At 39.8% G+C, this 23,110-nt stretch overlaps 1 long non-coding RNA gene across 1 annotated transcript; it reads right to left on the bottom strand.

Moving 5' to 3' along the window:
• Positions 1–11,921: 11,921 nt before the first annotated feature.
• LOC105473418 (uncharacterized) lies at positions 11,922–20,449 on the bottom strand. The gene is made up of 3 exons (XR_982228.2): positions 20,292–20,449; positions 13,017–13,092; positions 11,922–11,961 (listed from the first exon to the last, which is right to left on the bottom strand). It is a non-coding gene; the product is annotated as an uncharacterized lncRNA (long non-coding RNA).
• Between the last annotated feature and the right edge of the window lie 2,661 nt (positions 20,450–23,110).

The following is a 23,110-nucleotide window of genomic DNA, read 5'->3' on the forward strand; positions in this document are numbered from 1 at the left end:
GCTTTCTGCTTCTTATTAGAGACAGTCAGTGGGAAAGTGGTAGACTTTAAAGAGATGACAGGAAACGGCTTCTCAGAAGTGAAATGAGAGGCCATTTCTACATTGATTAGATGGGAGTGGAAGGGGAGACAGGAAAGCAGGCTGGTAGAAGATTCAAAAAGAAGTAAAGGAGGGCTAAAGGTGCTTCCCTGGACTGTTGTAGGCAGGGCCCAGGGAAGTGCGACTGGGTGAGGGAGATCGCTTCCCAGCTCTGAGAAAGACTTGGCCATTCCTGGGAGCAAGTTGGATTTTCTGCAAAGGCTCTATGAAAGGGAGATTCTAAGTGTGTCTCCAACCCCCTCCTCTCTCTCTACCTGTCACCCCCAGAGTTTTGGTTTGGAAGAGTAAAGAAGGCAATACAAATTACTAAAAGTCTTTAGCACAGTGCCTGGCACAAAATTAGCGCTCATAATGAAAACCATTATTTTATCATTATCGTTGTTCATTTTGGTGGAGTGTTTTATTCCTAGCCCATTGGTGGGGAACAAAGTAGCTTCTTAGTTAGCATTTGTTAATTGGATAATTGATTAGAGTAGTCACAGTGGTAATAATAGTAGTGAACATTGATTTTGGATTTACTATGTGTGGACTTACTACAGTAAATATGCTGAACTCTTTATATGTAGCTCTGTAAGTGGGACATCGGTACTATTCTCTTTTCACAGATGAGGAAACTGAGACCCCAGATCATTGAGGTAGTAAATGGCAGAGCCAGGGCTCAAACCCAGGCAGACACTCCCTCTCTACCAGGGCACCTCCCCTGAGAAAATGAGACAGTAGCCAGGAACTGGAGGATTCTGACACCTGCTGGAGGGTTCCTTCTGTGTAGCAAATCTTGGGAATACATGTGAGGAAGAGGAGATGGGTTTCTCTGGTGTAGCAGAGAAGTCCTTAGCCCAGACAGGAGCTGCAGCAGAGAGGGTCTGCAGGGGCAGGGGCAGAGGCAGAGCCAGCTCATTGATTCTGCTAGACTGTGGCCTCCACGCAACCTCCTCACCTTTCCCTCACTCCTGAAGCCTACGGCTTCCTGGAAGTGCCCCTGAAGTGATGAGAGAAAGCATCCTGGCCAGATGTTGCGGCAACCATAGCAGTAGGAAAGTGATCACCGTAATTCTAAGAGGAAAAACGGTCACGAGTCTCAAGCTGGGCTTCATAGGCCTGGCCACAGAGAACCTCAGAGGAAGGTCAAGCCTAGGTGAGAAAGAGTCTTGGATAAATTTGCAAAGTAAGAAGTCCATATCCTGTGCCCACTCCCTTCCTTTTGTGATTCTCCCTTCTCATATTCCTACCTATTCTGGACCTCAAAGCTCTTTGTCTATCCTGGACCCCTCAATGTCATGGTTCACTTAGGCCCGCCTTTCTCTGTCCAAAAGCCTTGAGCCCAGAATGCACCCTACTTTTTCCTCCCATCACACGTTTCACTTGTTCTGTGACTCTACCCTCCTGGCTGACCCAGCTGGAAGAAATTTGATAGGCTAATTTGACCTAAGGAGCCAGATTGGATGCAGATCTTTGAGTGACTTATCCTAGGGATGTTGACGTTTTCAATAAATATTCCTGAAATGTCAATGACTTGATTCTGAAATAATCAAGTTTCCAGGGGGAAGCTTCAGGCTCTGTGGCAGGGTTGGAGGGATTTTGGGGCACCCTGTAAGCTGCAGGGGATTACTGATCAGTCTGCATATATGAGAAAAAGCTGAGCATTCTCTACTGGCAGCATTTTAAATGAGATGCATGGTGTGTAATGCATTTTATTTCATGCTATCTTAAGTTATTCTCTAACTGTTTTATGTGTGTATTCTGTCTATCAAATGGATGATCAGTTTTTAGGACAGGAACAAATCCTCATGCATTTCATGTACCATATAATGTGTAGGAAAGATACTCAACAAACAAGTGTCCATTTGTGTATTCAAGAGGGAGCACAGTGGACACTCTAGGATGATTCATTTTAGGATTTAAAAAAATCTTAATGACAGGATTCGTTTAGGGGGAAAAAATCAGAAAATGCCTATAGCCCAAGCAGTCTTACTACAAAGAGGTAACCATTAGGGAACTTCTGCAGATTCAGGTTTAATTAAATTCAGTAACTGCCACTATCATTCCACAACCAGATTTAGGCTTGTAAGAAAGTAAACTAGGGTGACATCACCAAGATAGCAGAGTGGGAGATACCAGCCTTCATCCCCCCTGCCCCCCCGCCCCCCCCCACAAAACAATAGAGACAACTATCTACAAACCAAAATACAGACCTCAAGTGCTCATCAAATAATCTGCAGCAATGTGGTGGAGCAAAAAATATGGAGTATATCTATCCACATAGTAAGCATTGCCGGTGATATTGGCCTATGTGTGACTCCAGAAGACAGCCAGTAACAAAGAAAAAGGCAGAGGCTATCTATATCAGCCACTCTACAGAAGCCACCATGGTCAGAGCAGCCTGCTCTGCACAGGACACCAGTATCTCTTGCCACTGAGGCAACCAACAGCCATTTCCCCTGGTTAGCTCTGGAGAAGGAAACATGGTTTACACCCTCCCCTTCACCCATCAGGAAGCAGCTGCCGTGGAGCTGCTTTGGGAAAAGAGCAGCCGTGTCTTCCAACTTTGTGTGGGCGCTAACCCCCAAGCTGTGGCTCCCCTGAGAATGCCTTCACTCCTGACTCAAGCTCTGTGACTGCTTTGTGCCTGCCCACATATCAGACCCTGGAGGCATCACCATAGTGAATTAATTTTCACTTTGGGCCCTGGAGCCAAGTTCTTCCTGCCTATGCCCATGCTCTCAGTGCTGACTCAGCCACTGTAGAGAACTAGGCTATATACCAGAGCCACTTTAACTCTGCATACTCCTGTGCTCACATTCTCAGTTTCCCAGCTACTTTAAAGCATCTGCACCTTACATACTGTTACCACCAGAGCAGTGGGATGCCTATGTTCCAGGCACCAATGCCATTACTTCTGTAGATCCTGGAGCTGTTATTCTTCCATATGTGCCTATGTTCCAGGCCTCAGCTCCATGGATGATCCACTTATCAGTCATTGGTAGCATGACCACTGTGAGAGGGTACACAAGCCAGACCCAGAGCCAACAGGGATGCCTCAGCCACAACATCCCCAGTGGGAGAAAAATACCAGGAGTTTCTTAGCAGCCATTGCCACTGAGGACCCCACTGCAGACATTCAGAGCATTGGCTTCTCAGGATCCCTGCAATTTTTGTCAACACCAACCTCAGCTGACAAAGCTGCACAGAGACTACACAGCCGCACCCTCACTTGTGCCAGAATTAACATACCCCACCCAGCAAGTGCCCTCAGACTATCCCCTACCACTGGAGAAGGTCTACCTGCAGCAAAACTATCATGTAAAGTCTGAAAGGGATGTCTACTTGACAAATGTGTAGACATCACCATGAGACAAAAAACATAAAAAACACTACCAAAAGAACACAATAACCCCAAAGAAATTAAAATATGCAAACTGCATTACAAAGAATTCAAAATGACTGTTTAAAGGAAGTTGAGTGAACTTCAAGAAAATACAGAAAATAATTCAATGAAATTAGGAAAACAATAAATGACCAAAATTATAAATGTAAGAGAGAGATTGAAACTACAAGAAAAAAAAAAAATCAAACAAATTCTGGAGCTGAAAAATATAGTGAATGAAATAAAAAATGCAGCAAAGAGTGTCAACAACAGAATTAATCAAGGAGAGCAAGATGGTGGAATAGAAACCTCCATAGATTGTCCCCTCTGCAAGGACATCAATTTAACAACTATCTATACAAAAAATCACTTTCATAAACACTAAAACTTAGGTGAGTACTCACAATACCTGGTTTTAACTTTATATCACTAAAAGAGGTGCTAAGATGGTAGGAAAAGCAGTCTTGAATCACCAAAGCCACTCTTGCCCAATCCCCAAGCAGGGATGGCATGGTGCAGAGAGGCTTTCAGTGCCCTGGAGAGAGGAAGATCATAGCATTTGTGAGGCATTGAACACAGTGCTGCCCTGTTACAACAGAAAACAAAACTGGGCCAAATTCAACTGACACACACCCACAGAGGGAGCATTCAAAGCAGCTCTAGCCAGAGGGAAATCACAGATCCCAGTGGTCTAAACTTGAGCTCCTACAATCCTCGCTAATGGGCTAAAGTGCTCTGCGGCTCTAAACAAGCTTGAAAGACAGTCTAGGCCACAAGGACTGCAACTCCTAGTCAAATTCTAGTGCCAAATTGGGTCCAGAGACAGTGGACTGGGTGGGGGGCACACAATCTACTGAGGCACCATGTTAGCATCACCCCTCTTTTAACACCAGGCTGCACAGCTCATGGCTCCAAAAGTGACCTTTTCCCTTCACTTGAGGAGAGGAGAGGGAAGAGTGGGGAGGACTTTGCTTTCATCTTGGATACCAGCTCAACCACAGTAGAACAGGGCACCGGTCTGAGTCATGAGGCTCCCTTTCTAGGCCCTAGTTCCAAGATGGCATTTCTAGATACACCCTGGCCAGAAGAGAATCTGCAGCCTTGAAAGGAAGAACCCAGTCCTGGCAGGATTTACCATTTGCTAACTGAAGAGCCCTTGGGCCCTGAATAACCAGCAGTGATATCTAGGTACTACACCAAGGGCCTTGGGTGAGCCTCTGAGACTTGTTAGTCTCAGGCGAGTTTCAGCACCTTCCCAGATATAGTGGTTATGGGGCAAGACTCCTTCCTGTTGAGAAAAGTGGAGGGAAAACAAAGGGGATTTTGTCTCACACCTTAGGTATCAGCTCAGCCACAGGGGGTTAGAGTACCAAGCAGACCCTTTGGCTCCCCAATTCCAAGACTTGGCTCTTGGACTGCATTTCTTGACCTGCCCTGGGCCAGTGGGGAGCCCACTTCCCTGAAGGAGAAGTCCCAGGCCAAGCAGCATTTCCCACAAGCTGACCAGAGAAACCTCAGGCCAGAAAAGAACATCAGTGGTAGCCTGGCAGTATTCCCTTGGGTCTGGGGTGGTGGTGGTCATGAGGTGAGGCTTCTCTGCCTTTAGAAAGGGGATGGAAGAGTGGGAAGGACTACATCTTATGATTCAAGAGCCATTTTAGCCACAGTGCAATAGAATACCAGGCAGACATCTAAGATTTTTACTCTAGCTCCTGGTTCCTGGACAGCACCTCCGGACATGCCCAGGGCCTGGGGAGCTTGCCACCCTGAAGGAAGGACACAGGCCTAGCTGGCTTTGCTACCTGCTGATTGTAGAGCCCCAGGGCCTTGAGCAAGTATAGGCTGTAGCCAGGGAGTGGTTACAGCAGGCCTTGGGTGAGACCCAGTGCTGTGGTGGCTTCAGGTCTGACCCAGTGCAGTTCCATTTGTGGCAGCCATAGGGGTGTTTGTGTCACACCACCCCCAGAGTGAGGTGGCTCAGAACAGAGAGACTTCATTCATTTGGGAGAAAGTAAAAGAAGAGAACAACAATCTCTGCCTGGTGATCCAGATAATTATTCTGAATCTTGTCCAAGACTACCAAGGTGGTGCCTCTATGAGTCTGCAAGAAGCACAATGTTACCAGTCTTGGGGTGCCCCCTAAAGCAGATACAGTTTAGATCACAACACCCACGTCCTTCTGATTATCTGGAAAGCCTTCCCAATAAGGACAGGTACAAATAATCCCAGACTGAGACAACCACAATAAATACCTAACTCTTCAATGCTCAGACACCAAAGAATGTCAACAAGCATCAACACCCTCCAGGAAAACATAACCTCACCAAATGAACTAAATAAGGTGCCAGAGACCAATCCTGGAGAAACAGCTATGTGACCTTTCAGACAGAGAATTCAAAATAGCTGTGCTGAGAAAACTCAAAGAAATTCAAGATAACACAGAGAAGCAATTCCGAATTCTTTCAGGTGAATTTAACAAAGAGACTGAAATAATTAAAAAGAATCAAGCAGAAATTCTGGAGCTGAAAAACACAACTGGCATACTGAAGAATGCTTTAGAGTCCTTTAATGTTAGAATTCATCAAGCAGAAGAAAGAATTAGTAAGCTTGAAGACAGGCTATTTGAAAATACACAGTCAAAGGAAAGAAAAAAAAACAGTGAAGCACACCTGTAAAATTGGGAAAACAGCCTCAAAAAGGCAGCTTTAAAGAGGAAGTAGAGAAAGAGGTAGGGGTAGAAAGCTTATTCAAAGGGATAATAACAGAGAACTTCTCAAACCCAGAGAAAGATATTGATACCCAAGTACAAGAAGGTTCTCAAACACTAAGCAGATTTAACCCAAAGAAGACCACTTTGAAGCATTTCTAAAGGTCTCCTAAAAGGACTCCTAAAGGTCAAGAATAGAGAAAGGATTCTAAAACAAAATCAAGAGAAAAGAAACAAATAACATATAATGGAGCTACACTACATCTGGTAGCAGACTTTTCAGTGGAAACCTTATAGATCAGGAAAGGGTGGCATGACATATTTAAAGTGTTGAAGAAAAAACCTTTTACCCTAGAATAGTGTATTTGGTGAAAATACCCTTCAAATGTAAAGGAGAAACAAAGACTTTCTTAGACTAACAAAAGCTGAGAGATTTCAACAACACCAGACCTGTCCTATAGGAAATGCTAAAGGGAACACTTCAATCACAAAGAAAAGGACATTAATGAGCAAAATAAAATCATCTGAAGGTACAAAACTCACTGGTAATAGTAAGCACCTCAAAATACAGAACATTATAACACTGTAACTGTGGTATGTAAACTACACTTATCTTAAGTAGAAAGACTGAGCAATGGACCAATAAAAAATAATAACTATAACAACTTTTCAAAACATAGAGAGTGCAATAAGATATAACCAGAAACAAGAAAAAGTTTAAAAACAGAGGAATAAAGTTAGGGCATAGAGTCTTCATTGGTTTTCTTTTTGCTTGTTTGTTTGTTTATGCAAATAGTGCTAAGTTGTTACCAGGTTAAAATGATGGGTTATAAGATACTATTTGCAAGTTTCATGGTAACTTCAAAACAAAAAATATACAAAAGATACACAAAAAATAAAAAGCAGGAAATGAAACAATATCATCAAAGAAAATAATCTTCACTAAAAGGAAGACAGGAAGAAAGAAGAGAAGACCACAAAACACCCAGAAAACAAATAGCAAGATAGCATAATAAGTCCTTACTTATCAATAATAACATTAAATGTAAATGGGCTAAACTCTCCAATCAAAGAACACAGAGTGGCTGAATAGATTAAAAACAAAACAAAACAAAACAAAACAAGACTCAATGACCTGTTGCCTACAAGAAACACATTTCACCTATAAAAACACATATAGGTGTGGCATGGTGGCACACACCTGTAATCTCAGCACTTTGGGAGACTGAGGCAGGCAGATCACCTGAGGTTGGGAGTTTGAGACCAGCCTGACCAACATGGAGAAACCCTGTCTCTATTAAAAATACAAAATTAGCTGGGCGTGGTGGCACAAGCCTGTAATCCCAGCTACTTGGGAGGCTGAGGCAGGAGAATAACTTGAACCCAGGAGGTGGAGGTTGCAGTGAGCCAAGATTGCACCATTGCACTCCAACTGGGCAACAAGAGTGAAACTCTGTCTCAAAAAAAACAAAAACAAAAACAAAAAAACCAAAAACAAACAAATGAAAAACAGACACATATAGACTGAAAATAAAAAGATGGGAAAAGATCCTCTGTGCCAATGGAAACCAAAGAAGAGCAGGAGTAGCTATAGTTACATCAGACAAAATAAATTTCAAGGCAAAAACCACGAGAAGAGACAAAGAAGGTCACTATATAATGATAAAGGGGTCAATTCAGCAAGAGGATATAACAATTTTAAATATATATGCATCTAACACTGAACACCTGGATATATAAAGCAAAGATTATTAGAGCTAAAGAGTGTGATAGGCCCCAATACAATAATAGCTGGAGACTTCAATGCCCCACTTTCAGCATTGTACGATCTTCCAGACAGAAAATCAACAAAGAAATGTTGGAGTTAATCTGCACTGTAGACCAAATGGATCTAAAAGATATTTACAGAACATTTCATCCAACGACTGCAGAATAAACATTCTTTTCCTCAGCATATGAATCATTCTCAAGAATAGACCATATGTTAGGTCACAAAGCAAGTCTTAAAACATTCAAAAATTTGCAGTAATATTAAGTATCTTCTCTGACAAAATAGAATTAAACTAGAAATCAATAACAGAGGGATTTTGAAAACTATACAAATACATAGAATTAAACAATATGTTCCTGAATGATCAGTGAAGAATTTAAGAAGGAAATTGAAACATTTCTTGAAACAAATGATAATGAAAACACAACATACCAAAACCTATTGGATACAGTAAAAGCAGTACTAAGAGGGAAGTTTATAGCTGTAAGTGCCTATATCAACAAAGAAGAAAAGCTTCAGATAAATAGCCTAACTATGCATCTTAAAGAATGAGAAAAGTCAGAACAAATTATACCCAAAATTAGTAAAAGGAAAGAAATAATAAGATCAGAGCAGAAATAAATGAAATTGAAATGAAGAAAGCAATACAAAAGATCATTGAAACAGAGAATTTCATTGAAACTTTTAAAAATTTGTTGAAAAGTTAAACAAAATTGACAAATGTTTAGCCAGGCTAACTCAGAAAAAAACAGAAAAGATCCAAAGAAATAAAATCAGAGATAAAAAAAGAGACATTACAAATGATACCGCAGAAATTCAAAGGATCATCAGTGGCTACTATGAGTAATTATATGCCAAACTTGGAAAATCTCAAAAAAATGAACAAATTCTTAGACACACGCAACCTACCAAGATTGAACCATGAAGAAATCCAAAACCTGAACAAGTGATGAGATCAAAGCTGTAATAAAAAGTCTCCCACTAAAGAAAAGCCATGACCTGATGTCTATCCTGATACCAAAACCAGACAAAGAAACATCCAAAAAAAGAAAACTATAGGCCAATATCTCCAATGAATATTGATCCAAAAATCCTCAACAAAATACTAGCAAACTGGCTGGGTAATCCCATCTATTTGGGAGGCTGAGGCGGGTGGATCACTTGAGTCACGAGTTCGAGACCAACCTGGCCAACATGGCAAAACCCTGTCTCTACTAAAAATACAAAAATTAGCCAGGTGTTGTGGTGCATGCCTGTAGTTCCAGTTACTGGGGAGACTGAGGCAGCAGGAGAATTGCTTGAACCCAGGAGGTGGAGGTTGCAGTGAGCCAAGATCGCACCACTGCACTGCAGCCTGAGCAGCAGAGTGAGATTCTGTCTCAAAACAAACAGACAAACAAACAAACAAACAAACAAAAAACACTAGCAAACTGAATTTAGCAATATGTCAAAAAGATGATTCATCATGACAAAGTGAGATTTATCCCTAAGATGTGAGGATGGTTCAACATACATACGCAAATCAATCAATGTGAGGCATCATATAGACAGAATAAAGGACAAAACCTATGTAATCATTTCAAGTGATGCTGAAATAGCATTTATAAGTTTCACATTGCTTCATGATAAAAACCTGGCAACAGAAGGAACATACCTCAACATAATAAAAGTCATATGTAACAGACTCATAGCTAGTATACTGAATGGGAAATATGAAAGCCTTTCCTCTAAGATCTGGAACATAACAAGGAAGCCCACCATCACCACTGTTATTCAACATAGTACTAGAAGTTCTAGCTAGAGAACTCAGACAAGAGAAATAAATAAAGGGCATCCAAATTGGTAACAAAGTAGTCAAATTTTCCTTATTTTCAGATAGTATGATCTTATATTTGGAAAAACCTAAGGACATCACAGAAAAGCTATTAGAACTGATAAACAAATTCAGTAAAGTTGCAGGATACAAAACCAAAATATAAAAATCAGCAGCATTTCGATATATCAAGATTGAACAATTTAAAAAAGAAATAAAAAAGTAATACCATTTACAATAGCCATAAATAAAATTAAATATCTAAAATTAAAGATCCAAAGAAATAAAATCAGAGATAAAAAAGAAGAGACATTACGAATGATACCGCAGAAATTCAAAGGATCATCAGTGGTTACTATGAGCAATTATATGCCAATAAATTGGAAAATCTCAAAAAAATGAACAAATTCTTAGACACATGCAACCTACCAAGATTTGCGACTGACCAAAGAAGTGAAGAATCTCTATAATGAAAACTATAAAGCACTGATGGAAGAAATGGAAGAGGCCACCAAAAAATGGAAAGATATTCCATGTTCACGGATTGGAAGAATCGATATTATTAAAATGTCCATACTATCCAAAGCAATCCACAGACTCAGTACAATCCCTATCAAAATACCAAAGACATTCTTCACAAAAATAGAAAAAAGCAATCCTAAAATTGATATGGAACCACAAGAGCCAAAACTATCTTAATCCAAAAGAACAAACTAGAGGAATCACATTGCCTGATTTCAAATTATACTATAGAGGTTTAGTGACCAGAACAGCAGTACTGGCATAAAAGCAGACACATAGGCCAATGGAACAGAATCGGTAACCCAGAAAGAAATCCACCACCTACCATAAATTAATTTTTGATAATAGTGCCAGGAACATACACTGGAGAAAAGACAGTGTCTTCAATAAGTGGTGCTGGGAAAACTGGATAACCCTATGCAGAAGAATAAAACTAGACTCCTAGCTGTCACTGTATACAAAAATCAAATCAAAATGGATTAAAGACTTAAATATAAGACCTGAAATTATGAAACAACTACAAGAAAACATTGTGGAAACTCTCCAGGACATTGTTCTGGACAAAAATTTCTTGAATAATATCCAATAAGCACAGGCAATGAAAGCAAAAATGAATAAACAGAATCACATCAAGTTAAAAAGTTTCTGCACAGCAAAGGAAACAATCAACAACGTGAAGAGACAACCCACAGAATGGGAGTAAATATTTGCAAACTACCCATCTGACAAGGGATTAATAACCAGAATACATAAGGAACTCAAACAAATCTATAGGAAAAAGTCTAATAATCTGATTAAAAAATGGGCAAAAGATTTGAATAGCTATACAAATGGCAAACAGGCACATGAAAAGGTGCTCAACATCACTGATCATCAGAGAAATGCAAATCAAAAATACAATAAGATATCATCTCACTCCAGTTAAAATGGCTTATATCCCAAAGACAGGCAATAACAAATGCTGGCGAGGATGTGGAGAAAAGGGAACCCTGTACACTGTTGGTGGGAATGTAAATTAGGACAACTACCATGGAGAACAGTTTGGAGGTTCCTCAGAAAACTAAAAATAGAGCTACCATATGATCCAGCCATCCCACTGCTAGGTATATACCCCAAAGAAAGGAAATCAGTATATCAGAGACATCTGCACTTCTATGTTTGTTGCAGCACTGTTCAGAATCTAAGACTTTGAAGCAACCTAAGTGTCCATCAACACATGAATGGATAAAGAAAATGTGGTACATATACATAATGGAGTACTATTCAGCCATAAAAGGTATGAGATCCTGTCATTTGCAAATGACATGGATGGAACTGGAGGTCATTATGCTAAGTGAAATAAGTCAAGCACAGAAAGACAAACATTGGATGTGCTCACTTATTTGTGGGATCTAAAAATCAAAACAATTAAACCCATGGAGATAGAGAGTAGAAGGATAGTTGCCAGAGGCTGGAAGGGCAGTAGGGGATTTGGGGTTGGGGAGTGGGGATGGTTAATGGGTACAAAAAAATAGAAAGAATAAACTAGGCCTAGTATGTGATAGCATAACACGGTGACTATAGTGAGAAATAATGTAATTGTGCATTTAAAAGTAACTAAAAAGTATAGTTAGATTGTAACACAAAGGATAAATACCTGAAGGGGTGGATGCCTCATTTTCCATGAAATGATTATTATGCATTTCCTGCGTGTACCAAAACATCTCATGAACCACATAAATATATGTACCTACTATATACCCTCACAAATTAAAATTAAAAATTTTAAAAAAGTCTTAAGCAGAAGAAAAGTGTGAAGTTGAAGACAGGTTATTTAAAAATATGCCATCAGAGAAGAAAAAGAACAAAGAATAACAAGGAAAGAAGAAAGTATACGAGATTTATGGGAAAGCATCAAAATGGCAAATATTCAAGTTGTAGGAGTTCAAGAAGGAGAACAGAAAGACAAAAAAGCAGAAAGCTTATTTAAAGAATAATAGGAGAAAATGTCCAAATCAAGGGAAAGAGATAAATATCCAACTACAGGAAAGTCAAAGTTTTCTGATCACATTCAATCTAAACTAGACTACACCAAGACATGTAATCAAACTGTCAAAAATCAAAAGACAAAGAAGGCCAGGTGTGGTGGCTCATGCCTGTAATCCCAGCACTTTGGGAAGCCAAGGCAGGCAAATCGCTTGAGCCTAGGAGTTCGAGACCAACCTGGGCAACATGGCAAGACCCTGTCTTTACAAAAAATAAAAATACAAAAATACAAAAATTAGCCAGGTGTGGTGGCATGCACCTGTAGTCCCAGCTACTCAGGGGGTTGAGATGGCAGGATCACTTAAGCCTGGGAAGTTGAGATTGTGATGAGCCAAGATCATGCCACTGCACCCTAGCCTGGGTGACGGAGCTAAGCCCTGTCTCAAAAAACAAAACAAACAAAAAAGAAACAAAAAGAAAAATAAACAAAAAAACCCGAGAAACTAACAACCCCCTCCCCCTCCAAAAAAAAAAAAAAACCACAAAAAATCAAAGACAAAGAGAGGATCCTGTAAGCAGCTAGAGAAATGAAGAAAATAACATATAAGGAAGTTTCAATAAGGCTAGAAGCAGATTTCTCAGCAGAAACCTTACAGGGCAGGAGAAAATGGGATGATGTATTCAATGTGCTGCCAGGGAAAAGTAAAACCTGTCAATTAAGAATATATTGCCGGTAAAGCTGTCATTCAGAAATGAAGGAGAAAGAAAGACTTACCCAGACTTACATCAGCTGAAGAAGTTGATCACCACCAGTCCTGTCTTACAAGAAATGCTACAGGGAGTTCTTCAAGCTGAAAGAGAAGAAGACTAATTATTAGCATGAAAATTTATCAAAGTATAAGACTCACTGGTAAAATAAAGATGCAGTGAAATTCAGAATACTCTTAATAATCTAATGGTGGTGCATAGACCACTTATATTCATACTATGAAGATGAGATGAAACTATTAAAAATAATAATAGCTATAATAATTTGTTAAGGGATATGCAATAAAAAGATGTAAATTGTGACATAAAAAACAAAACATGTGGAGTGTGGTGGAGTAATAGTGTTAAGCTTTTTAATGTGGTCAAAGTTTAGTTGTTAGCTTAAAATAGCCTGTTATAACTATAAGATGTTTTATGTTAGCCTCAGGGTAACCACAAAGCAAAAATGTATAGTAGATAAACAAAAGATGAAACTTAAGGAATGAAAGCATACTAGAGAGAATTATCTAATCAGAAAGGAAGACAGTCAGTGAAAAAGAAAGAAACAAAGAATCTACAAAGCAATCAGAAAACAACAAAATGACAGGAGTAAGTCCTTACCTATCAATAATTACCTTGAATATAAATGGACTAAATTCTCTAACCAAAGACACACACAGAATGGCTGAATGGGTGAAAATATAACAATATGCTGCCTTCAAGAGACTCACTTCACCTTAAAGGACACACATATGTTGAAAATGAAAGGATGAACAAAAATATTCCAGGCAAATGGAAACCAAAAGAGAGCAGGGAGAGCTATAGTTATGTCAGAAAAAAATAGACTTTAAATCAAAAACTGTAAAATGTGACAAAGAACTTCATTATCTAATGATAAGGGGATTAATTCATCAAGAAGATATAATAATTATAAATATATATGTACCTAATATCAGAGCTCCTAGATATATAAAGCAAATATTAATAGACCTGAAGAAAGAGATTGACTGTAATACAATAATAGTAGGGGATTTCAACAATGAACAGGTTATCTTGACAGAATATCCATAAGGAAACATTGGACATACCAAATGGAACTAACAGACATATACAGGACATTTTATCCAACAGCAGCAGAATACACATTCTCTTCAACATTCCCCAGGATAGATCATATGTTAGACCACAGAACAAGTCTTAACAAATTTAAGAAGATTGAAATCTTATCAAGTATTTTTTCTAACAACAATGGTATAAAACTAAAAATCAATAATAGGAGGAATTTTGGAAAATTTACAACTATGTGGAAATTAAACGACATGTTTCTAAATAACCAATGGATCAAAAAATAAATTAAAAGAGACATTTTTTTAAAATCTTGAGACAAATAAAAATGGAAGCACAACATATCAAAACTTATGGGATGCAGCAAAAACAGTTCCAAGAGGGAAGTTTAAAGCATTAAACATCTACATTAAAAAAGAAGAAAGATCCCAAATAAACAGCCTAATGTTACACTGCAAGGAACTAGAAATAGATGAATAAACTAAGCCCAAAGAAAAATCTGGTTTTTCTTCCTCATCATATGAAGCTAATCTCTCTTAACTTTCATTTTCTTAGCTTTTAAGTGGGAATAATGAACTGTTTCTTGTAGGATTATTTTGAACTTTGTCGATAATAGATGAGACGTATGTGACCCAAGGGCAGCCCTTGCTCACTCTGGACTAATCATGCATGACTATTTTTCATTTTTTTCAACAGGCACAACTTATTTTTAGCTTGTGGTCAACTAAGATCTTCTGAGTTTTTTTATTTTTTATTTTTTAAACCTAGGCAAACTGAGGTCTTTCTATCCTAAATGTATGTAATTGATTACTTTTTAGAAACTTAATGCAGGTCTTTGACACTTATCCCTTTAAAACAGCTGACTTAGGGCCTTACCACAAACAGTTCTCCTGGTATGGAATGTTCTTCCTCCTGACTTCCCATGGTTTTCTCTCGCTCTTTTTTTTTAATCATTTAGGTCTCAGTTTACATGGCATCCTTTCAGCAAGACCTTGCCTGATGACTCAATCTAATGCTGCGTCCAAGTCACTCTCTGTTACACTTTGCTTCTGTTCTCATTTCTTTAGTTGCTTATCATCCATTATCCACCCTACCTCAGCCTGGCCAGCCTGCAGCCTGCACTTATAAGAACACCTAACACACAATGACGAGTCAATGAATATTTGTTGGAAGAATAAATAATAGTCATTCTTCTTTTGTTATTGAGAAAAAGTTCTTAATATTGGTTCATTCCTACAAGATGCCTTAACATCAAGGAAAAGAAGTTATTTTCACTTCCTATCAGCATCAGTCTCACGTTCTTTAAAAAGAATTTTTTATTAATTTTTTTTATAGTAGAATATAGAAAGCTGAACTTTTTCAGAAGAAGAGTCATTGGATGATACGCTTTGAGGCCGACAGCCTAACAGATAATCTTTCTAGACCCCCAAGGACAAGAACCAGGGGTTCTTCCTGCTCTTAGACAAATTATAATGTGAGGGGAGCTATTGGGAAGAAGAGGTGAATAGAAAATAAGCAAAGGAGGCCAAATTTTTGTCACTAATTCAGTATAACAGCTAACGGATAGAGAGAATTGAAGAGGTCCTGAGGTTCCTGGCTTAGGCCACTGGATGGATAGTGGTGTTATCTGGCAATATAAAAGCACTGTATAAAAGCAGGCAGAAGAGGAGAAGCAAGATCAGGAGAAGTGAGAAGATCCAAGCACAGTTGGGAAGAATAGGTTTGGGGCTCAGGGGATGGGTCCAGACTAGACTGAAAGATCTGGGGTTTCTTCTGCAGGTGGCAGTTGAAGTTATGGGAGCAGTTAAGATCACTAAATAGTGTCGGAGAGTGAGCAAAGAGGGGTAAGGACTGGATCTTCAGTTACAGTAACATGGAGAGTCAGGAAGATAAGAGGGGACTGGAAAGAGCTAGCCAGGGTGTCAGGGGAACCAAGAGAGTGGCATCAGAGAAGCCAAAGGAAGAGTGTATAGTCAATGATGTGAGATGCTGAAAGATGGCAAGTTCTTAGACCAGAAATGAGTCCACCGATTTGCCAGCCTGTGGTCCCTGGTGACCTTTGGCAGTCACAGTTTCAGAGTTGTTGGTGGTGACGGGTGGGGGCAGAACTTAGAAAGCAGTGGGCTGAGTAAAGAAATGAAAGAAGAGACAGATCTCATCTGTCTGTGTTCTTTAAGATGTGGTAGTCTGTTGCAGTACAGTGGAACTGCTAGGAAAGTGCTGCTTTTAGCAAGCATATTATATATGCCGGTGGCTCAGTTTCAGCTTGTGGTCAACTAAGATCTTCTGACATTTTTTTAAACCTTGGCGAGCCAGGGTCTTTCTATCTGAAATGTGCATAATTGATTATTTTTAAAAATTTTAATGCAGGCCTTTAACATTTATCCCTTTCAAACAGCACCTTATTAGTGTAAGCCAAATTTTCCAAACGTATTCTAAAGCTAATTTCATCATTGTTTACTTTATAGTCCTGCCTGGGACCCTACTTTTTAAGATGCCTGGTTCTCTTGCTTAGAAACTAGGGATGGCGGTATTCCTGTTACTATAACATTCACCCGTGGAAAACTAGATTGAGCTCAATTTCATTCCTGGGAAACAACAAGTTTCTTAGCTGAAATATAAACTCTAACTGGAAAGCAACTGACCAGAGGTTTTTTAAGAATTGCATTTTGAAATAGTAAGTGAACACAAATCAAAAGACATGTACTATTTAATGTGCTTGATTGATTTCAAGATTCCAAATCCTCAAAGCTAAAAACTGTCATCATAATGTACTTAGTTAATGGGTGACTGTATTTTTAGAAAAGCTTTTGACAAAAGGCTAGAAAAAGACTTAAATGTATAAACCAGGATATTTTCTTGCCTGAGTATTCCATTAATTGAAATTTTATACTTTACACCCTTTTTTCCTAAGTTTTGCAAAGGACTATGAAATTGTGATCCCTGTGAGGTAGATGGGCTGTTTTTATTTCACTTCTAAGAAGATCAAGGTATAAGGTACCTATTTCCTCAGATGTCATGAACCCAGAGAATATAATGGTGACCTTTTGATTTTCCACCCAGGCCTTTTGGCATGACTTTCCCAGCACTCACGTCAGATATCTTCATTCACAATTTGAAAAGAAGAGTTATGTCTCGAGGAGAAAAATCTAGGTAGGAACAGATAGAAACAGTTTTACATATAGCTCAGCTACTTGTGTGAAGTTGGTGGTCATGAAACTGTGGGACTCTGAATGTTGGTTACACCAAGGCGCAATGTGGGCAGAAGATGCTTCCTCCAGGCAGCTTGGGCAAACTGTTTAGTGCAACACCCTTGCTGTGTAGGCTTATTTTAGTAGAAACAGTGACCCTGAACTCATCAGCTCATTTTGTGTTCAATACGAAATCTGAACCTAGAACCTGAGAAGATGCATACCTGTGTCCCCTCCCGCCCCCTTGGTGTGCTGCCAGAAAATGTTTACTCAGAGCAGCAGCTGAAGTCTGTTTGGGAACCTGCAGCCTGTGTATATCCGACGAGTGACCAAGATGCTTGGGTGTGTGCTGACTCATTTAAGAACAACTGATTTAGAGAGCTGCTGGGGCGTGGGTGTTAGTGTGCTGTGGTTCATTTTCCAGCATGCTACCAGAAAAGCGCTGGATGGAAGTGGCAAATGATGAAGTCAAAACACAATTACTGTACTGTCCAGAATATAGATAGCAATTTCTTTTCTAAATCTGTCTTTTAGGATGCCCTAGTCATTAGCATCTGGATTTGGCAATATTTTAGAAATATTTAAATATAGCTGTATTTAATGAGCACTTACCACGTGCTAGGCATTTTTCTAAATGTTTTACAGGCGTTAAATCATTTAGTCCTTACAGCCACACTCCGAGTCATCTATTCTCGTCTGTCATCATGGCCATCTTGCAGTTGGGGACAACTGAGGCTTGGGGATATGTAACTAGCTTAAAGACACCAGAGTATCTGTGGCAGAGCATGATATAAATCCAGGTCTGACTCAGTGTCAGACTCAATATGACTCAAATCTATATTGTTAACCCGTTATATGTTACTGAGGTTTTGGTGCTATTTAAATAGAAATAAATGGGTTGTGCTTAATGTTCAGTAAATATAATTTCTATACCACTTTCTGATTTTTTGTATATGCATATATACAAAATAAAAGATGAGAGTTTGTCCATTTAACCTGAAAAGGTACACTCAATTGTGATTAGGTGTAGGAAGATGGTGCGATGATCTTTTTACATGTGATGGATTCTTAAGTCTTTTTAATTCTTTCAGGTGGCCGATCTCTGCTCATGGATATGTCAAACAACACTTCTTTCTCCAGCAGGTAAGAGGCAGGTCTGGGTGGGACACTCTGGGCTGGGCTGGGCCTAGCTTCTGGAAACACCCGGGGATCTGTTAAGGCAGAGCCTAAGTCAGGGTCCTGGGGCCATTGAGAACTCTCCATGGTTAAGAAAGGGGGATTCCTAAGGGTAAGTTAATTACTACAATGGCATACATCAGTATTTCAGACATACATTTAATCATCTATAACAACTTCTGTTGACCCTGTCTTAAGGTCATTTGAATCTTTTTCCTGAAGCCTATTGCTGTTGGCAATCTGAGGGATGGGGCAGTTAGAGACAGAAGTCTTTGACCCATATGTCTCAGGCCTCATCAGCATGACTACAAAATAGAGACATTTATTTATTTATTTTGTAATTGCCTAAGTTATGAAACTGTGTATTCTCCTCCTTTGCTTGTCCAAATGTTAAAAACTGGCACCCCCTGCCTCAACTGTTCTCTCAGTATTCTGAGACATCTCAGTGCCGGGTTTCACTGTTGCTTCCTCCTCCACTCCCCAGGTCTCTGTCTTCCTCTGTGCTGTCACAGCCTTCAGGGTTGGGCTGCTGTGATCATCCCTGCCACCTTCCAGAGACCACTCTCATACCCTCTGCTTGATCTCAGGAAATAGACCTCTGCACTCCTGTTTTTCAGCCTGTCTGAACCGTAGGACAGGCCCTTCCATAATTCCCCATAATACAACTGAGACCAACCACATAAGTACAGGCATACTTTGTTTTATTGTGCTTTGCTTTCCTGTGTTTTGCAGACATGGTGGTTTTTACTAATTGAAGGTTTGTGGTAGCCTTATGTCCACCTAGTCTACTGGCTCTGTTTTTCCAACAGCATACGCTCACTTGATACCTCTGTGCCACATTTGGATAATTCTCATAATATTTCACAGCTTTTCATTATTATTATATCTGTTGTGGTGATCTGTGATCAGTGATCTTTGATGTCACTATTGCAATTGTTTTGGGGCGCCGTGATCCGTGCCCGTGTAAGACAGAGATCTTAATCGATAAATGTTGTGTGTGTTCTGACTGCTCCACCAACCAGCTGTTCCCTGTTTTTCTCCCTCTTCTTGAGCCTCCCTATTCTCTGGGACACAACAATATTAAAATCAGGCCAATTAATCACCCTACAATGTCCTGGAAGTGTTCAAGTGAAAGGAAGAGTTTCTCACTTTAAATCAATAGCTAGAAATGATTAAGCTTAGTGAGAAAGGCATGTCCAAAGCTGAGATGGTCTGAAAGCCAGTCCTCTTGCACCAAACAGTCAGGCGGTGAATGCAAAGGAAAAGTTCTTGAGGGAAATTAAAAATGTGACATCAATGAACACATTCATGATAAGAAAGTAAAACAATCTTATTGCTGGTATGAAGAAAGTTTTAGTAACTTGGATAGAAGACCAAACTAGCCACAACATTCCCTTAAGCCAAAGCCTAAACCAGAGCAAGGTTCTAACTCTCTTCAATTCTATGAAGGCTTAGAGAGGTGAGGAAGCTACAGAAGAAAAGTTTGAAGGAAGCAGAAGGTTGGTTCATGAGATTTAAGGAAAGAAGCTGTCTCTACAACATAACAGTGCAAGGTGAAGCTGCGCGTACTGATGGAGAGATTGCAGCAAGTTATGCAAAAAATCTAGCTAAGTTCAATGTTGAAGGTGGCTACACTAAACAAGGGATTTTAAACGCAGATGAAATAGCCTTATATTGGAAGAACATGCCATCCAGGAGTTTCACAGCCAGAGACGAGAAGTCAAGGCCTGGTTTCAAAACTTTAAAGGACAGATTGACTCTCTTGTTAGGGGGGCTGATGCAGCTTGTGGCTTTAAGTTGAAACCCATGCTCATTTATCCTTCCCAAAATCTTAAAGTCTTTAAGAATTATGTTAAGTCAGCCAGGCTTACCCTTAGGAATTCCCGCTTCTTAACCATGGAGAGTTCTCAATGGCCCCAGGACCCTGACTTAGGCTATGCTTTAACGGATCCCTGGGTGTTTCCAGAAGCTAGGCCCGGCCCAGCCCAGCCCAGAGTATCCCACCCAGATCTGCCTCTTGCCACTGGAGAAAGAAGTGTTGTTTATGACAGCACAAACATATGTTATCCATGACATATGTTAAGTTGCCTGTCTGCTCACGCCTGTAATCCCAGCACTTTGGGAGGCTGAGGCTGGCAGATCACTAGGTTAGGAGATTGAGACCATCCTGGCTAACACGGTGAAACCCCGTCTCTACTAAAAATACAGAAAATTAGCCGGGCATGGTGGCGGGCACCTGTAGTCCCAGCTACTTGGGAGGCTGAGGCAGGAGAATGGCATGAACCCAGGAGGCAGAGCTTGCAGTGAGCTGAGTTTGCACAACTGCACTCCAGCCTGGGGACAGTGTGAGTCTCTTGTCTAAAAAAAAAAAAAAAAAAAAAAAAAGAATTACGTCAAATCTACTCTGCCTATGCTCTATCAATGGAACAACAAAACCTGGATAAGAGCACATCTGTTTACAGCATGGTTTACTGAATATTTTAAGCCCACTGTTGAGACCTACAGCTCAGAAAAAAATATTTCTTTCAAAATGTCACTTCTCATTGACAATGCACCTAGTCACCCAAGAGCTCATGCCTGCTCTGTTAGGCTTTATTCTGCAGCCCATGGATCAAGGAGCAATTTCAACTTTCAGGCTGTATTATTTAAGAAACAAATTTTCAAAGCCTGTAGCTGCTTTAGATAGTGATTCCATGAATAGATCTGGGAAAAGTAAACTGAAAATCACCCAGAAAAAATTCACAACTCTGGCTGCCATTAAGAACTTTCGTGATTCATGAGAGGAGTTTAAAATATAAACATCAATAGGAGTTTGGAAGAAGTTAATTCCAACCCTCATGGATGACTTTGAGGGATTCAAGACTTTAGTGGAGAAAGTAACTGCACATGTGGTGGAAGTAACAAAAGAAGCAGAAGTGGAGCCTGAAGTTATGAGGGAACTGCTGTAACCTCCTGATAAAATTTGAATATGTGAAGAGTTGCTTCTTAGAGATGAACAGAGAAGGTGATTTCTTGAGATGAAATCTACTGTTGGTAAAGATGCTGTGAACACTGTTGAAATGATGGCAAAGGATTTAGAATATTACATAAACTTAGTTGATAGAGCAGTGGCAGGATTTGAGAGGATTGGCTCCAATTTTGAAAGAATTTCTACCATGGATAATATGCTATCAAGCAGTGCTACATGCCACAGAGAAATCTGTGAAAGGAAGAGTCAGTCAATACAGCAAAGCACATTGTTGTCTTATTTTAACAAATTCCCATAGCCACCGCAACCTTCCACAACCACCATCCTGATCAGCTAGTAGCCATCAACATCTAGGCAAGACCCTCCTGCAGCAAAAACTATTATAACTTGCTGAAGACTCAGATAATCATTTTCGATTTTTAGCAATAAAATATCTTTTATATTTTTGAGACAGGGTCTCACTCTGTCACCTGGACTAGAGTGCAGTGGCATGATCAGAGTTCACTGTAATTTCAAACTTCTGGGCTCAGGCAATCCCCTTGCCTCATTCTCCCGACCATCTAGGACAAGAGGTGCGTGCCATAATGCCCAGCTAATGTTTAAATTTTTTTGGTAGAGACTGAGTCTTGCTATGTTGCCCAGGCTGGTCTTAAACTCCTGGCTTCAAGTGATTCTCCAACCTCTGCCTCTCAGAGTGCTAGGATTATAGGCATGAGCCACCAAGGCTAGCCTGTAAAGTATATTTAAATTAAGATATGTACATTGTTTTTTAGACATAATATTATTGCATACTTAATAGACTATAGTATAGTGTAAACATAACTTCTATATGCACTGGGAAACCAAAAAATTTCTGTAACTCACTTTATTGTGATATTTGCTTTATCGCGGTGATCTGGAACCAAACCCACAGCATCTTTGAGGTATGCCCATTGTAGAATTGAAACCATCCCTGTTCTAACTGTGGCTTTTCTTAGAGCCGTCAAAATCACTTGGCTCCCAGTGGTCCTCAACCTAGGCAAAGTCTGGTCCTCCCCAATCACCCTACTTATAAGAAAGAACCAAGTCTTACGTGGAAACCTTGTAAAATTTCCCCAGGCCCTAGAGATGGGAAACAGACTTCTCCATATTCTAACGCCCACTGCCGCAATTGTATTTACGGGAATTGCCTGTCTGCAATGACAGACTGGAAGTATAAACATTCTTCAGGAAAAACTCTACCTTTCTTTGCAGGGGTGTAGGTTTAACCTCTAGCTCCCTCAAGTCATCAGAACACTCAAGTCAGATATTAATGCTTCCTGGCATCTGGCCATTCCACTCAAACAAAGTTTTCAGTGGGACTCTTTACACTAGCTTGGGTTACGTGGCATCAGACCCTGGGAGAGTGTTGGTCTTTCCTTCAGGATGTGCAAGTCTGTACTTCCTTGTGGGAGTCTCTTCCTCCCAACTCCTCAGCTTCTACAAAGAGCTCAAACATTGATACACCCACTTTGCAAGGAGGTCCACATAGGTTGTAGGTTAAATAGAGCAGACAAAATGTTCACTGGGAACAAAACATTTCTCTTTCTGAAACATAATTCACAAGAATAGAGGTTTATCAAGACTTTCCTAGTTGACTTTATTATATGGCATCCAGTGTCTCATTCTGAAGTGATTTGCACACAGATGGTACCCAGTAAATACGGAGTGAATGAAGGACGCATAAACATGAGGGATGTTTCA

This window comes from Macaca nemestrina, chromosome 10, assembly GCF_043159975.1.
Source record: "Macaca nemestrina isolate mMacNem1 chromosome 10, mMacNem.hap1, whole genome shotgun sequence".
In the NCBI taxonomy this organism is placed as follows: Eukaryota; Metazoa; Chordata; class Mammalia; order Primates; family Cercopithecidae; genus Macaca; species Macaca nemestrina.